The sequence below is a fragment of the Elephantulus edwardii genome, unplaced genomic scaffold (assembly GCF_000299155.1).
Source record: "Elephantulus edwardii isolate Elephantulus edwardi_28Jun2011 unplaced genomic scaffold, EleEdw1.0 scaffold00110, whole genome shotgun sequence".
Taxonomy (NCBI): domain Eukaryota; kingdom Metazoa; phylum Chordata; class Mammalia; order Macroscelidea; family Macroscelididae; genus Elephantulus; species Elephantulus edwardii.
This window is the reverse complement of record NW_006399860.1, coordinates 4,095,561-4,103,798: the sequence shown is the minus strand read 5'-3', so window position 1 is coordinate 4,103,798 and position 8,238 is coordinate 4,095,561. Positions and strand designations below refer to the sequence as shown.

The window sequence follows — 8,238 nt, the reverse complement described above, 5'->3', positions numbered from 1 at the left end:
ATTAAAATGTCCTAACATTAAATTTTAAGTTTTAGTCATTATTGATAGACTTTTATGAGCTATTCCTTTTCTTAAAATGGAATAAGAGACCACAATACGTTAATTAGCTAAAGCAGACACAAACAGAAAACTGAAGGAACCAGAGAGGAGTTTGAGAAGTAATCAATTCCATAAAATAGGGAATCCACGTGGCCATGAAAAGTGCATCATCTACACAAGTCAGATCTGAACACAGAGAATTTCAAAAGAGTTCAGTGAAGTCAGATCTGAACACAGAGAATTTCAAAAGAGTTCAGTGTAGTGGAATTTTAGAGAAATTACTTTAATGAATGAGCTTGTCCCTGATAGGTTCTATTTCAATCCTCCTTGTAATGGAGCTTACTAGAGACAGTTGACCTGTATATCCAGATATTGATTACCTATGGTGATTTGAGGTTCAGATAGCATCCTTTCAAGAAACCCACCTTACATTTGCAAAACATTTCACCATTTTGTAGCCCCCCCCCTGCTTTCCTATTAACCACATTTGGGGGCAGTAATGGGGATAGGTAGGACGCAAAGAAGTTAGAAGCACAGGTGGAGCGTCTTTCAGGTCTCTAGGCATCTTAAGCACATTAATTAACCACCCTATTTTCTCATTACCTCATATACCAAATAAATTAATAAGGAGACTTATCTCAGAGGAGTTTTGATGAGAAGCAGATGCAATTGAATTAGAACTATTATTTGATAGAAGTAAGTACTTAAGAAATGGTCCTACTGTTATGAGATATATGGTGTGCATGCATAATTACAGACATTTAGAGATGAGAATATGAGCTTTTATAAGATATTTGATGGTTCTAGATGTTCCTTTGTGCTCGACAAGGATTCCTCCCCCTCTTTTTAATCAGAATTAATGTTTTTAGTCCAATGGATCGGTTGGACTTTTCTGTATTTCCTAGTACTCTATTTTTCTTTCATGTGTACAAAGTGATTAATGAGTATCTGTCCCAATTAAATAAGCAAGACAAGGATGGGTTAGAGAAGTCAGAAGATGGCCCAAGACACTTCTTTTTTTCTGTTGTTGCTTCTACTTGTTAATATACTTTAGTTGCAACTTTAATAAATATATTCAATGTATCCATGCAGATTCCCACCACCTACATTGGTGTTATTTATGCCAGCTTGATCACTTTCTAGATATCTTATTGTAGTAGCATGCTAAAAAGAACTAGTTAACACACCATACATTTCTACTGAGTACAGAGTGGTTCAAGCCACAGAGGTTGGTGGAAGAAACATAGATCCCAGTGAGGACTCAAAGATGAGGCCAAATGCCACTCCCAGGGGAGCAGCCATGTGGAGGAATTTCTCACTGGGATCTCACATGGCCACAGTTGAAGGGTCTCTAAAGATGCTGGTTGTGTACCATGCAGCTCTGATAAGAAAAGCCCTCCTCGTATTCTCAAAGGAGCCATCGCTGCCCTCATCACACCTGAACCAAGAAAGATGCTTTGGCCTTTGGCTCTGGTCACATGATAAAGATCACATGAGCATTCCAGATTTAATCATAGCTGCAAAACTTGGTTTGTCACCTAAGAGCCTTTCAGCATGAAGTACACGAGAACAAGAGTTTCTTCTAGTCCCTGCTAAGGCAGACAGGGCTGTCAAACCAAAACTTTTTGCTTAGTACAATTGTTGTTTTTGTTCTTTAGAGTTGGAACTGACCCATAGCTGGCCCTCCAGCGGGTTTTCAAAGGCAGTTAAGTCATGTGGGAGGAGACCGCCCATCCTTTTACCTTTTACATATAAGTAGCAGGAATTCTATTTTTCTTTTTTTTAATTATTAAATTTTTTAATTTTAATGAACATTTACAAAGATTTTGGGTTTTCATTCATTCATTGTTGCACTATTTTCTCTACCCTCCTCCACAGCTTATTCTTTTTTTCCCCACACCTTGAAAGTCTGTTTTAATTGTCCCATTGCCACAGTGCTTGTCAAAGCCAGTTCTGATTAATCTCCTGTGTCAGTGTGTCCTTTGCCATTCCCTATCACTCCTCCCTGAGAGAGACTTCACCCTGATTCATAAGGAAAAACGGCATATTCTTTTAGCTACTTCCTGCTGAAAAGGGATACTGTAGGTTTCAGGGTGAAGATCTTCTGTCACTACTCTAAAGGGCCCCTTTGGCAATAGGAAACACATAGACTATTATGGAGATTGATTTTGGAATTTAGATGCACTGTTATCAATTTTTCATATAGGCCACATTATGGCCTTTTCAATAGCTCCAATCTCATTAGACATTCCCAAACCATAGCAGGATAACCTCCAAGACCATCAACAGCCCCTCCAGCAACACACAATCTTCCCCTTTGGTCAATTTTAAATATTTCCTTTTTCCACTCTTGGTTCCAGTGCTTCCTCTTTAAGCGCATGAGCAGTCTTCCTACACTGGGTCCCATTTCTTGGTTTGGTTACATTGTCCCTGCTGGGATTTACAAAGCGTTGATTCTCTGTAATGGAATTCTTCCGAAGTGGGGAGGCTTTGGTGAAAGGTGAGTGCAAAATCCTGGCAGGGATGATCCGGAGACACACAAGCCTTATAACCTGCATGGTGGTATACCGGGTTTGCCAAGCAGATTTCAAAATCTAAGTCCCAGGGTCCCCTCTGCCATGTAGGTCCCTTCCTGGCTGGGGAAGCATGCATGATACCTCTCAGGTCCTTTGTCTCCACTCTTCATTTACTTTTTTTAAGGAGACATTGATAAATTTTAACGATTGTACTCTTACTACACAGCATCACTTACTTTATAAATTTGTATTTCTTACTTCTCAACCATGTTCTGGTGGCAAATAGTATTCTCTCACAAAAAGATACTAAGAATTTGGACTATTTTATTATAATAACCAACTAAATTTGATCATCAGCTATGCTCTTAGGTTTATTTTTGTGCATATCTTTTAGGAATGGATAGTTTCTAGATATGTTCTTCCTTTGGGGAAACATGTCATTTATTTTTTTTTAAAGTTGTAAGAGGAATTGAGATGGATGGAAGTAGTTACGGGATGGAAGTTTTGCCTCCCCACAGCACATATGTTTGTGTGTTAGTGTATATGTGTTATAGTGATATCCCCAGATGGAGCAAACAGTCAAGATATCCTGTTACTCACAGAAAGGTAGGCTCAAGTTGGAAGAAAGAGCTAGAATTCTACTTTTGAAGAAATAATCCTTGAAAGCCATTTGGAGCATGGTTCTACTCTGACACACAGGGGTTTGCCATGATTTGTCTTTAATTCAATAGTAACTGGAACTAGCTTGTGGTTTAGTGGTTAAATGGATCTCAGCTTCAGACAGTGACAAACAATACCCATACCTGCTATATGTACATGATACTGAAAATGGGCAATCTCTTCCTCTGAAAACCCCACAGAGGGCCAGCTATGGGTTGGTTTCAACTCAACAGTACATAACAACAATTAATTACGTCAGAGATGTTTAGGATGGCATAGGATAGGACAGGCTTCACATCTGCTGTTCTTCTCTCTGAGTTATACTCTACATGATGGCATCTAACAACAGCAGCAACATCACACTTTTGAGATCTCATGGCTTAGTGGTAAAGATTTGCACTGCCAACCCAAAGACAGGTGGTTTGAACCCACCAGTTACTCTACAGAAGAAAGATGGGCAGGCTCCTCTACTGTCATTTACAGCCTCAGAAAACCCACCGGAGAGTGAGCTCTGGGTTAGTTTTGACTCATACAACATAACAACAATGTGTTATTTTCACACTTGCTTCTCCTCAAAAGAGCAGGCCTCGAATGTGTATTTGAGTAAAGTGATGTTCTTACAAAATTCAGGACTAAGACGATCAGAGTCAATTCTGCAATTTTATACTATGGGCAAGCAGATGGCAATTTTTGTATCTCATGGGTACTTACAAAGGCAATTTAAATAGAATTTCTTCTGGACTCAGACTATTCTAGAGGCACAAATAATTCTGGTGGTTAACGGATTTTGTTTCCAATTGTATGCTTTTTTTGACATATTCTGAATAGTTGATTATAATTTCCTAAAAGGATGAATTAAATCATTTATCTAGATTTCAGCAGAAAAACCACTGTCAATGCACTTAGAACGTTACTTTAGAAGTAAATTTATTTGGTATTTATTATTTCATTTACCTGGTGGGATCTTTTCGCTCTATGAACTCATATTACTGATGCTACATTCTTGACGTTGGTTTTTAAAATGATCTCTGCTCCTGTGGCTTGAAATTCCAAGTTCAGACCTATGCATTCATTGTTCATGGCAGTTCAGTATAAGTAGATCATAGCTACCACTAGCTTTCTGTAAATTTCTTTCGTTGGTGCCCTGGTTGATACTATGATGCTGGAAGGTTATGTCATTTCACTTCTAATAACAGTAGGCTCTAAATGAGACATGGTTCAGCAGTGCTTCTAGACTAAGATGAAAGGCCTGGCAATCTACCTCCAAGAATTATACCAGGGACATTTTATGCTTCCCAACAAAATATTGGTCCTTATAGTGCTGGGATTTGATCTCCTAGCTCAGAATACGTAGGTGCAACAAGGGATTCAAATATTCTCAATGCTCACAAAGATGACACAAGACCTAAGGACCTTTCATTCTTTTATAATTAGACTCAACAGGAGCCTAACAGACTTTTTAGCAACTACTAAAAACATCACAGCTAAATGCTCTTTTTCCACTTGTAATAGAAGCAGAATTACTGTGCTCTTTTATCACTTTTCCTCAAAGTTTCTTGTTTGTAAATGAAACAAAAAAACCTGGATTTGCTTTGTTTAAAATTGAGGGTAAACATGCTCACAGATGTTCCTCATCAGTCTCTCAAGGAATGACTTCCCCATTATAAAAATACTGATGTGCTCTCGTAAGATAAGACAGATTTGGTAATATTTGGAGGCTGTCCATTTTAAAACTCCCAGTATTTAATGTCTGAATCAGCATTTGGAAATCCCCCAGAGTCACATCCTAGGATTGCAGTAGCAGAGCTAAGATCTTCCCCGCCTTGAAGCCCTTCCATGGTACAACCTCGATGGTTCGGGACTGTGATCTTACTTTCAGAGGACGATCTCTACCCGAAGAAGATTCCTGTAATTAAGTGACCAGATTGTTTTATCACCTGAAATTCCTCATTAGTAAAATTCAGGTTCAGGATTAAATTTAAGCTCCCCATTATGATACTTGATAGAGAGATTCTGCTAGTTCCGATAATCTTCAGAAGGCAAGTCACAAGAATCACTGTTTGCATACCAAAAAGAGTGAACATTCAATATTTAAAAGACATAAGATTTTTTAAAAAGTAAATGTGATGCATATCTAAATATGAATATATTACAAGTTAGATGTATATATAATATGTTGAGTGAGATTATTTTTTGAGATCTCAGAATTCTTTCATCCTTAAACTACTGGTAAGAAGATTTTTAGCTCCAACAGGGTTATTAGTGTTAACTGGTGTCGAGTCAACTATAACTCATAGGGAACCTGTGATCAACAAATCGGAGCCTTGCCCTATCTTCATGATCTTCGCTGTGTGTAAACCCATTGTGGTTGCCACCATGTCAATATATCTCATGGAAAGTCTTTCTTTCTTCCACTGTCCCTCTGATTTTCTGAGTATTATCTTTTTTAAGGACTTGAGCATCCTGATACCATAACCAAAGAATGTGAGACAGTTTCACGACCCTTGCCTCTCGGAAGCAGCCTGCATGCGCTTCCTGAGAGATGGATTTGTCTGCTATTTTGGCAGCCTGAGGAAGACCATCCAATTATTAAGCACTCTAGCTCACAACTATTTAACCTGGGTTATTCTTAGTTTCTGCATGTCTATGCTGACAAACAGAAGAATCCTGAAGAATAGTAAATGAATTGACCAGAAGTAGTTCTGGACAGACAATAAAAATAAACCCAAATGAGCTGCCTGTGAAATTACATTAATAGCCTGAATACTGATAAAGTTCATAAATGATGATGAAAACAGAAAAACAAACTCAAAACCAGAAGTGAAAACTTAAGAAAACAGTAAATAAGCTTGTAGGATGTTTTGTGAGTTTTTTTATTCCCTAGTTTTAAGAATAGAACATTTATAGAGCATCTTTCCATACTTTTGGATTTATTTAAAAATGAAAAGATAATGAGTTTAAAGTGATGATGTGGTATACAAAGTCTATAGAAAAATTACTAAAATAATAATAGCATATTTCTTTAAAATCATATTGTTCAAATCATTACATTAGTTTGTTTTTCATTATTAATGTATAGGATAGTGGTCACCCCATGGTGGACAGTGTTTGGTGGAGCTCACGATTAAAACAAGCTTGGAAGCAGGAGTGGCATCCACTTCCGAAATAGCTTGCCTCCAGAAACTCTATAAACCTAGAGAAATGATGAAAGTTATACAAGTGCTCAGGTCTTTTGTTCATAGGGTCACTATGAGTTGCCTATGAGTCGATGGCACATAACAACAACAACATATAAGGAGTACACGTGTGTGCAAGCGCGCGCGCGCGCACACACACACACACACACACGGACACTCTCACACACATTGGCGTCAAGAGCCATATTTATTAAGGGCTAAGGTGTACTCTTGTTTGAACCTGATAAAATGATAGTGTCTTTCATAATCTTCATCTTTAGTCTCTGCTAGCCCAAACATTGCCTGGAGTAAGTGTTTATTGCTGAATAAGATTTACCCAGTGTTGAAGCAACATGCCCTTCATGAAGCAAGTTGAAAGGAGTCTCAACTATCTGACCAAGGTAGTCTAGTGGCACCTTTGCTCCTAAGGCATGAAGACATTGACTTATATGTTCAATTGGTTACTACTGCCTCTTGAAATATTACTATTCATTGATTGAATTAGTAAGAGAGCTACAAGAAAAAGAAAATACATTTCAGCTCACCTTTACGTGATTCTAAAGTTTTATCTATGATGATTATAGTTAAGATAACAAATGCTAGTAAAGATGCTGCTGTAGTTTTCTGCTTTGATGCTTTGGCCAAGAGGGTCGCTTTCCAAGGTCTATACTGCAGTATATTCCCATATAGTTCATGCATACACAGAGGGAGCTCAAATTGCCTAGTCTGTATGATATTGAACCACTGACACAAAAGCACACTTTTCTGGCAGTTCAGATCCACATCTCTGCAGGAAAAAGATGGGCACCTTCATCTTGTGCTACTTACAGCCACCAAACGTTAACAGAGGGTCAGCCATGAGACTTTCATGACTGAATAGCAATGAATGTTTTTGGCATAGTAAGAGGGCATTCGGGCAAAGTTTGGTTTCAATATTTTTTTTTTTTTTTATAAATGTATCCTTCCCATCCCCTCCTTTAAAAAAAATGGAGAGAAGTTTGGCTCATATGGAGTGAAAAGGAAAAAAAAAACCAATCCCAACAACTTTAAAGTCAGTACCCATTTCTGAACTAAGATAATGCTGCGATTTTTCTAGGAAACCAAACCTAAGGCAAATTTTGTGGTACCTTAGAGAATTTAAAAATAAACATCCCTAAAATATACCATAATATTATGGAGTATAAAAAGTATTAACTATACATGAATGTCTGCCTAACACTTACTCCTTTGTGAAGTTAATGAAACAAGATCTACAAAAATGATATAAACGACCTCATTTAAAGTTACAACATGATATTTAAAACTTACTCTCAATTCCTTTTGTAACATGAAAACATCTCAACAATTTAAAAAGCTATATGGAAAACAAATAGAGTTATTTTCTCAATTTTTCCAGCTATGGAAGATAGTTTAGGTAGAAGGGGGATTTTTGCAACTTAGATCTTGATATCTACTCAGCATTAAAGGTTTAAACAAAAAATAAATAAATGTATTTCCCACTGGATATGTTCTTTCGAATTTTTCCAATAATCTTAGAGTAAATTTAGAAACAGCGAATGTAGAAATTTATTTGATGCTTCTTTCATTTTTAAATGTTTTATATAAAGCAGATAATTAAAGTCTAAAAGGACAGAAATACAAGATGGCTTACCAAGTAGGAAGCAGTGATTATTTCTAAAGTCAGAGGGAATGTAGGAAATAGACCTCCTTTGGGGATTTCCAAAGAAGTAGCTTATTTTAAAAAGAATGGGGAAATAGAACAAAATAATAAAGACTTTTAAATCTCAGTGATGGGGAAAAAAAGGGTGTATATTAATTTTATTTGCTATGTTCTTATATACTATTTA

General features: G+C 37.1%; 2 pseudogenes; one reads left to right on the top strand and one right to left on the bottom strand.

Moving 5' to 3' along the window:
* Nucleotides 1-1,142: 1,142 nt before the first annotated feature.
* On the bottom strand, nucleotides 1,143-2,597 carry LOC102861486 (annotated as a pseudogene).
* A 2,468-nt stretch (nucleotides 2,598-5,065) lies between these two features.
* LOC102861069 overlaps nucleotides 5,066-8,238 on the top strand; it is a 17,638-nt pseudogene continuing 14,465 nt past the window's right edge.